Consider the following 9,587-nt stretch of genomic DNA (forward strand, 5'->3'; position numbering starts at 1 on the left):
TATTTTATATTAATGTTATTTCATTTGTGATTGGAGTTATGCTGTTTGGAATGAAAAAAGACAGAGTTCAAGTGAATGATGACATGCCGTGATGGTTTCTACTTTCTAAACGTGACATTCGCGGATCGCCATATGCAGATTCGCCATTGACGGGGTATGGAACACACGTACCTGTTTGTTTGCAAACAGGTACGTTTTTCGTGGAAGTCCTTCACGAACTTCCTGTCCATGTCTGACGTGCGATTGAGGGTGCTACAGGAATGTGGAATTTATTGGTTTCATGCTTTAGCATTCGCCATTTCTGCATTGTCTGTTTGCTTCTGGCCTCCCACCCCTGCGTAGCACGGGTACCTCACTTGTACATATGAAATTTCGCATTGATCCGTTCAGTAGTTTTGGAGAAAAAAAATGATTAAATGTTTTCCTTAACTCCAAGATGTCCACCATATTACGTGAATGATGCTGTCATAGTTAACAAATATATTTGCCACATCAGAAGTTAATCATATGTGTGACATTTTGCATTGATCCATAAAGAGGCTACTCCAGAATATTATTATTTGCGAAAATTGAAGATTTTTTACTTGTGAAAATCTAATATTTTTCAAGTATATTGGTTGATCTTGTGTGTTATTACTTGGCAATTGTTTTTGTTTTTTTGCAAGTATGTTCATCACCGGTTTGTTTGTGTTTGTTACTCAGGAACGAAAACCAATTTTTTTGCAAGTATGTCGATCACTCCAGTTTGTGTGTTTGTTTGTGTGTTTGTCTGTCCAAAGGTCAAAAACAATTTCTAATTTCTAAAATCCTTCATATTCATCCGATACACTTGAAATTTGAAAGGGATTTATATATCAGCAAACTGAATTCAACCACCAACTATTTTGGAGATCACCATCGGCCAAAAGAACAACATAGGCCAAAGGTCAACAACAATTTCAAATTTCTAAAATCCTCAATTTTCATCCGATTGATTTGAAATTTGAATAGGATTTTCATATCAGCAAACTGAATTCAACCACCAACTATTTTGGAGATCAACATTGGACAAAAGGTCAACATAGGCCAAAGTTCAATAACTTTTTCTCAAATTTCTAAAATCATCAATTTTAATCTGATTGACTTGAAATTTGAATGGGATTCCCATATCAGCGAACTGAATTAAACCACCATCTATTTTTTAGATCAACATGGGCCAAAAGGTCAACATAGGCCAAAAGGTCAACAACCATTTCAGATTTCTGCAATCCTCAATTTTCATCCAATTGACTTGAAATTTGAATCGCATTTTCATATTCGCTAACTGAATTCAACCACCAACTATTTTTGAGATCAGCATAGGCCAAAAGCTCAACATAGGCCAAAGGTCAACATTTTCTTATTTCTAAAATCCTAAATTTTCATCTTATTGACTTGAAAACGGAATAGGATTTGCATATGCTATTTTTGAGGCAAATGTAGGCCAAAAGGTGAACATAGGCCAAATTTCTAAAATTCTCAATTTTCATCCGATTGACTTGAAATTTGTATAGGATTTATATATCAGCTAACTAAATTCAACCACCAACTATTTTTGAGATCAGCACAGGCCAAAAGCTCAACATAGGCCAAAAGGTCAACATTGGCCAAATATTCAATTTTTCCCTCACAAATGTGTTTATGTGCTTCCCCTTCTCTCCCCATCTTGTCTACCGCTCCCATTTTTATACACTTTGTTTGTTTGTTTGATTTGTTTGTTTGATAAATGTTAGCTCTTTCACGAGCCTCGATTAATGTATACAAAAAAAATAAAAAAATAAAAATCTAAAATCCTCAATTTCCATCTGATTGACTTGAGATTTTAAGAGGATTTGCATAACTGGTCACGGAATTCAACCCCAAACTATTTTTGAGGCAAACTTAGGCCAAAAGGTCAACATAGGCCAAATTTCTAAAATCTTCGATTTTTATCTGATTAACTTGAAATTTAAGGAGGTCACTGCATTTGAGGAGGTTGAATGTCTGGTCGCTGCATTCAACCCCCAAGTATTTCTGAGGTCAAAGGCCAAAATAGGCCAAAAGGTCAACATAGGCTAGATTTCTAAAAATCTCAATTTTCATCCGATTGACTTGAAATTTGAATAGGATTTATATATCGGCTAAATGAATTCAACCACCCACTATTTTGAGATCAGCATAGGCCAAAAGCTCAACATAGGCCAAAGGTCAACAATTTCAAATTTCTAAAATCCTCAATTTTAATCTGATTGACTTGAAAACTGAATAGGATTTGCATATGAGCTTACTGAAACCAAACACCAACTATTTTTGAGGTCAATATGCCAAAAGGTCAACATTGGCCAAATATCTAAAATCCTCAATTTCCATCTGATTGACTTGTAATTTTAAGAGGATTTGCATATCTGGTCACTGAATTCAACCCCAAACTATTTTTGAGGCAAACATAGGCCAAAAGGACAACATAGGCCAAAAGGTTAACATAGGCCAAATTTCTAAAATCTTCAATTTTTATCCGATTAACATGAAATTTGAGGGCACTGCATTTGAGGTTGCATGTTTGGTCACTGCATTCAACCTCCAAGTATTTATTTTGGGTCAACAAGCGTTACGCCTAGGTCCCCCGTCGGGAAAGTTATGTGAGTTGACAAAGCGGAAGACGCAGAAAACATGCAATGACATGATATTTCGCTCACAAGGTTCAGACATACATGGAGGCGGCCATCTTGGATTTTGACGTGGCGACCCAATTTTCAATAACGTTCTTCCTTATGCGTAGATACACCCACACACCAGATTAGAAGTTGGTACTTCGCTTATTTTTCAAGATATTTCGCTCACAAGGTTCAGACATATATATGGTGGCGGCCATCTTGGATTTTGACGTAGCGACCCAATTTTCAATAGCTTTCTTCCTTATGCCTAGATACACCCACACACCAGATTAGAAGTTGGTACTTCGCTTATTTTTCAAGATATTTCGCTCACAAGGTTCAGACATATATATGGTGGCGGCCATCTTGGATTTTGACGTGGCGACCCAATTTGCAATAGCGTTCTTCCTTATGTGTAGATACACCAACACACCAGATTAGAAGTTGGTACTTCGCTTATTTTTCAAGATATGTCGCTCACAAGTTTCAGACATATATATGGTGGCGGCCATCTTGGATTTTGATGTGGCGACCCAATTTTCAATGGCGTTCTTCCTTTTGCCTAGATACACCCACACACCAGATTAGAAGTTGGTACTTTGCTTATTTTTCAAGATATTTCGCTCACAAGGTTATGCCTAGATACACCCACACACCAGATTAGAAGTTGATACTTCACTTATTTTTCAAGATATTCCACTCACAAGGTTCAGACATACATGGTGGCGGCCATATTGGATTTTGACGTGGGTTGCACCCACACACCAAATTTGAATGCGTTCCTTCGCTTACGCACGCACGCATGTACGCACGCACGCACGCACACCTGCACGCCTGCACGCACAGACGGACGGACACACTGACGAAGGGGAAAACCATAGTCCCCCTTTCGCTCCGTGGTGCGACGGGGGACAACAAAGGCCAAAAAGTCAAAATAGGCCAAAAGGTCAACATAGGCCTGATTTCTAAAATTCTCAATTTTCATCCGATTGACTTGAAATTTGAATACGATTTATGTATCAGCTAACTGAATTCAACCACAAACTATTTTTGAGATCAGAATAGGCAAAAAGGTCAACATAGGCCAAAGGTCAACAACAATTTCAGATTTATAAAATCCTCAATTTTCATCCAATTGACTTGGAATTTGAATGGGATTTTCATATCAGCGAACTGAATTCAACCACCAACTATTTTTGAGATCAACATAGGCCAAACGGTCAACATAGGCCAAATTTCTAAAATCCTCAATTTTCATCCAATTAACTTGATATTTTAAGAGGATTTGCATATCTGGTCACTGAATTCAACCCCAACTATTTGAGGTCAACATAGGCCAAAAGGTCAGCATAGGCCAGATTTATAAAATCCTCAATTTTTATCCGATTAATTTGAAATCTGAACAGGATTTGCATATCTGGTCACTGAATTCAACTATCCAGTATTTTAAAGGTCAACTTAGGCCAAAGGTCAACAACTTCGGTGCAATTTCTAAAATTCTCAATTTTCATGTTTTTATTAATATTGTGAGATAAATGTGATCCCAGTGCGTAATACCCAAGCCCTTTAGTATGGGTCAGTAAAGCACTGTCTTTAACTATGTCACATGTCCACTGCAAAATTGCAGGTTATCTCCACAGCTGACTTGTGATACCCTCTCCCACCACCATCGGTTGGTGCTATATAATACACATAATTTGCATATAGAATTTGCATCTGTCTCTCTCACTCATTATTTCTATCTCACTCATTCTCACTCATCATCACATCAATCCATTCCATTGATGGAATCAAATGAAATGCGTGCAAGCACAACTTCAGGGTACCCTCAAACAATTATAAAGTCTTGTCAACATTATACCAAAAATACTTTTAATTGACACTCGATTCAATATTGGGAATGTTTGGACATGAAGGAATTGACAGAATATCAGATGATTTCAAATACATTCTTTTGTTTGTGTTGTGATTACTGGCAATTCATAACTGGCCAGATAATTAATTTCAGAACAAGAAGAAAAAGACATAAAATGTCATAGTCCCCATGGTTTTTACAACGAAAATGGCTGCCTGTCTACCATTCAGCCATCTTTGATCGAATTACAAACCAAAATATTCTGCATTTGTATACTGTCATGTATTATCTAAGTGCCAGGTTTGAACAAAATCAGTCCATGCATGTCCGCGAAATGATTGATGATAAGTTGAAGTAACAAAATGGCCACCAGTTGGCTGTCTTGGATCTGATTTCGAAAAGCAATGACATGTATATGTAAGCCATCATTCTTTATCAGTGTGCCAAGTTTGAACAAGATTGGTAAATGGGATGTCTGAGAAATGGTTGAGGACGTGGTCAATATCGGGTATTTTTTACAATTAAAATGGCCGCTAGTCTACCAGTCGGCCATCTTTGATCAGATAGCAAAATACACTGAGGTTCATGTTTCTGCCAACATGTATTGTACTTGTGCCAAGTTTGAACAAAAATGGGCCATGGATGTCCGAGAAATGGTCGTGGACACGATTAAGTAACAAAATGGCCATCAGTCGGCCATCTTGGACCTGATATCAATATAAAATGACATGTAAGCCATTATTCATTACCTGTGTGCAAAATTTGAACAAGATCGACGAATGCCTGACCAAGAAATGGTTGAAGACATGTTCAACATCGGGTTTTTATGCCTCCAGCGACTAATATGATGTTTAACTGGACGAGACTATTATAAAATTAAGGGGTGAAGTTAGTATTGGTAAAAAAGCAGGTTAAGCAGAATAATGAATAACTCATTGAATGTATACAAATGCAACAATAATGACATTAAAATTCTATAATTGCTATTGTCAATACATATCGATATTGTTTATCAAATGCACATTATAATATATTGTTACGAATTTGGGTAGTGATATATGTAGGGCAGAGTAGATCTGAGTAGGTAACATGCTTTGACTGTCGCGATAGAGAATCTACCTGTAATAAGTCATGTTTAGGCGTTTTGTCGGTTAAGGTGTATAATTGTGAATCTACCATGACATTCGTGTGTTAGGTAGTGTTGGGGTTAATGAGTAGAGCCCTTGTATGTCTCACCTGGTAGTCAAACCTTTGTCCATTATGGCACTACAGACCACATAGACATTGGTTAGGATTCCCTTAGTACAAAACTAATGACGCCCTTTCCCCCTGCCATGACTTAGGAAGAAATCAGGCCAGAACACTGCCACACGGCCACCACCATTTGCACCTCCACGAGGCCTATCCACCTCGCATAGCACGTGCTGTGACCACGGAGTCGGGGACCGGAGTGGCAGTGGCACAGTGGGCGTGCCCCTGGACGAGCCGGCAAGTCGGTGGAGGCTCTGATTGGCAGGACAGTGCGCCAATGCTGACTTCATCAGCCGGGTATATTAACTGGGGCCGGACACCATTTTGAGCAGTTAGTTGCCGAACGCCATTTGCACAGTTGAGCAGGAGGACCAAGAGAGTCGAGTTCCATTCCCGAGTCGAGTTGAGTAGTTCAGCAGATGGAGTAGGACTGGCAGTTGAGTGACATTCCTGGCAGTGAGAAGGTTTTTGAGTTCACGGTTCGCAGTTCACAGCTCGAGAGAGTCCTGGTGCGATCCTGAGTTGGCTGGTGAGCAGAGTCCTTGCCCTGGTTGAGTTGGCTGTCGTGTGGAAGATCGCCGTCGAGGTGGTTGGAGCTCGCTCCTTTTTGCTGGGGGGATTCGCGATAGCCTGCTGTGGGACCTCGTGGTGATCGGTGCTTGGTGCTCAGTGCTCGGGGCTTTGGAACTTGGAGCGAGGCGTGCCGTGGGACGAAAGGAGCCGCGTGTTGGACAGCAGCCAAAGCCAACGTCGAAACAGATAAGCCCGAGCTCCGCGTATACATTTTACACAACAGACGTGTTTCTTTCGTATTTCATCCCTCGTTTTGTTTCTGATATTTGTTTCTTCTGATATCTGATATTTGTTTGTTTCTTAGGTGTTTTAGATTTTGGAATCTGCCATTTAGTTTCCGCCTCGGAGTTAAAGCCTTCGTGATCAGCAATCCGCGACCGCCAGATATTAATTTCGGTGGTTGCACGACAATATTGTACAATGACAAAAGAAGTTTCTCATTAGCAAATGGATTAACCAATGAGTTCGGCGGAACATTGCGTTTTATAAAATCAGAACTCCTGTCCCGGGGATGATGATGCAACCAAACTACCCGAGGATGATGATTCAATCAAACTACCCAAGGATAATGATGCAACCAAACTACCCGAGGATAATGATGCAAGCAAACTACTCGAGGATAATGCAACCAAACTACTCGAGGATGATGATGCAACCAAATTACCCGAGGATGATGATGCAACCAAACTAACCGAGCGGTGATGACGCAACCAAACTACTCGAGGATGATGATGATGCAACCAAACTACCCAAGGATGACAATGCAACCAAACTACCCAAGGGTGATGATGCAACCAAACTACTCGAGGATGATGATGCAACCAAACTACTCGAGGATGATGATGCAACCAAACTACTCGAGGATGATGATGCAACCAAACTACCCAAGGATGTTGATGCAACCAAACTACTCGAGGATGATGATGCAACCAAACTACCCGAGGATGATGATGCAACCAAACTACTCGAGGATGATGATGCAACCAAACTACTTGAGGATGATGATGACACCAAACTACCTGAGGATGATGATGCAACCAAACTACCCGAGGATGATAATGCAACCAAACTACCCGAGCGGTGATGAAAAGTGAAACATAGCTCAACGAGAACAGCACTCGGGAGGGAGCACACCTGCACCATATGTAAATTGCTCGCTGCCCCCTCAGGAGACAAGCGTAGGGCTCCCCCTTCTCCGGTCAAATTTTTGGTGATAGTATCGGCCTCCAAAGGGTCGAAACCGTTGGGTCCAAATAATCCTAGTAAGTTGGTGGGACTTAACAATTCGGCGACATTTCGAGTGCTAAAATTTGATATCTGGCGAGCTATGAATTGAATGCAAATCGGGCGCTCACCGGGATGAGGTGTTGAAAGGGTCGGGACGAGGTATTGAGAGGATCGTGACGAGGTGTTGAGAGGGTCGGGACGAGGTGTTGAGAGGGTCGGGACGAGGTGTTGAGAGGGTCGGGACGAGGTGTTGAGAGGGTCGGGACGAGGTGTTGAGAGGGTCGGGACGAGGTGTTGAGAGGGTCGGGACGAGGTGTTGAGAGGGTCGGGACGAGGTGTTGAGAGGGTCGGGACGAGGTGTTGAGAGGGTCGGGACGAGGTGTTGTGAGGGTCGGGACGAGGTGTTGTGAGGGTCGGGACGAGGTGTTGTGAGGATCGGGACGAGGTGTTGTGAGGGTCGGGACGAGGTGTTGTGAGGGTCGGGACGCGGTGTTGTGAGGGTCGGGACGAGGTGTTGTGAGGGTCGGGACGAGGTGTTGTGAGGGTCGGGACGAGGTGTTGTGAGGGTCGGGACGAGGTGTTGTGAGGGTCGGGACGAGGTGTTGTGAGGGTCGGGACGAGGTGTTGTGAGGGTCGGGACGAGGTGTTGTGAGGGTCGGGACGAGGTGTTGTGAGGGTCGGGACGAGGTGTTGTGAGGGTCGGGACGAGGTGTTGTGAGTGTCGGGACGAGGTGTTGTGAGTGTCGGGACGAGGTGTGAGTGTCGGGACGAGGTGTGAGGATCGGGACGAGGTGATGTGAGGGTCGGGACGAGGTGTTGTGAGGGTCGGGACGAGGTGTTGTGAGGGTCGGGACGAGGTGTTGTGAGGATCGGGACGAGGTGTTGTGAGGGTCGGGACGAACTTGGTTTGGGCCCAGAAGCACGAGGCGGAGGAGAGAACAGAAACTATATAATACGAAAGTTTAATATTAAAAACCCTTGAAACCACATTATACTTTGTCCACAGATGTCCCATATATTTATACACTGAATTATAATGAAGGAATACCTTGTTACCTCTTTATGCTGGGATCCAAAGACGAGGTACCGTGCTTAGATTCGGCGGCTTCTCTTCCGTTCAAAGACGTTGGGCGAATGAATAAAAACCGTTGGACCTATTTTCGAACATGGTCAAAGTAATCACAAACGTACATTACAAAGTATTCCAATGCATGACTCTGGGCTGGACAAACACATCTTGTGGTAACAGTGTTCAAACTGAAGTATATCTTCTTCTTCTTCTTTTTTGAGGTTTAATGGCGTCTTCAGAGCCGCGAGGCTCTATATACGCCACGCACCCTAACATCCAAACAAAACAAAACCAGGAGGTTCACACTAGAAAAATTAGAGCCTCACACTGCTAACCCCGTATCTTTGATGAACTTTAAAACTGTTCTACAAAACCCAGGATGTTTCAGATCCAGCCAGCAAAAGGCTTCCGGCAGACCTGACCACGTGATCCCCATTCCGCGGACAGAAAGCTGAAGACGAGATCTAGCATTATTATAACGCGGACAAAAGGAAAAAACATGGTCCAGGTCTTCGGGAACCTTACAGCGATCGCACCACCCCGAGGGATGGCACCCGATCCTGTGAAGATAAAAATTGAGAAAACAATGTCCAATTCTTAGTCGAGATAAGATAGACTGCTCCCTGCGAGGGAGCCGGGGAGACGACCCCAAGGACACGATCGATGGATGCACCTTGTGACACCACCTCCCCTTAGGGGAGGAGTCCCACTGACTTTGCCATTTAGCATTAATTGTACACCGCACCTTTCCTATGCCATCTCCAGGCATTGCAAATCGTCACTGCCGGGCACCAAAGGGGGCTCGGCAGTGACGCACGCTGAAAGAGAGTACTCAGTTTTCACTCTGGTTTCTTTCTTGTTTTCTTTCTTGCTTTCTTGCTTTCTTGTTTTGTTGGTTGTCCGGACGATATCTCAGCCATCCTTTGAGCTAGGAAGCTGAAATTTCGGCACAATAGTGAGC

General features: G+C 42.6%; 1 protein-coding gene across 4 annotated transcripts in view; it reads right to left on the reverse strand.

The window, feature by feature from the left end:
• The window catches only part of LOC137417134 (uncharacterized), an 88,137-nt gene extending 78,838 nt beyond the window's left edge, over window positions 1-9,299 (reverse strand). For 3 of the 4 annotated variants that reach the window (XM_068102933.2, XM_068102924.2, XM_078770397.1), the window contains exon 1: window positions 8,614-9,298. The gene's annotated coding sequence lies outside the window, so the exon portion shown is untranslated. Of the gene's footprint in view, window positions 1-8,613 lie in introns of all 4 variants that reach the window. The other variant, XM_068102918.2, reaches the window with a different exon arrangement.
• Window positions 9,300-9,587: the final 288 nt, after the last annotated feature.

The sequence above is a fragment of the Myxine glutinosa genome, chromosome 1, assembly GCF_964187855.1.
Source record: "Myxine glutinosa chromosome 1, kmMyxGlut1.1, whole genome shotgun sequence".
In the NCBI taxonomy this organism is placed as follows: Eukaryota; Metazoa; Chordata; class Myxini; order Myxiniformes; family Myxinidae; genus Myxine; species Myxine glutinosa.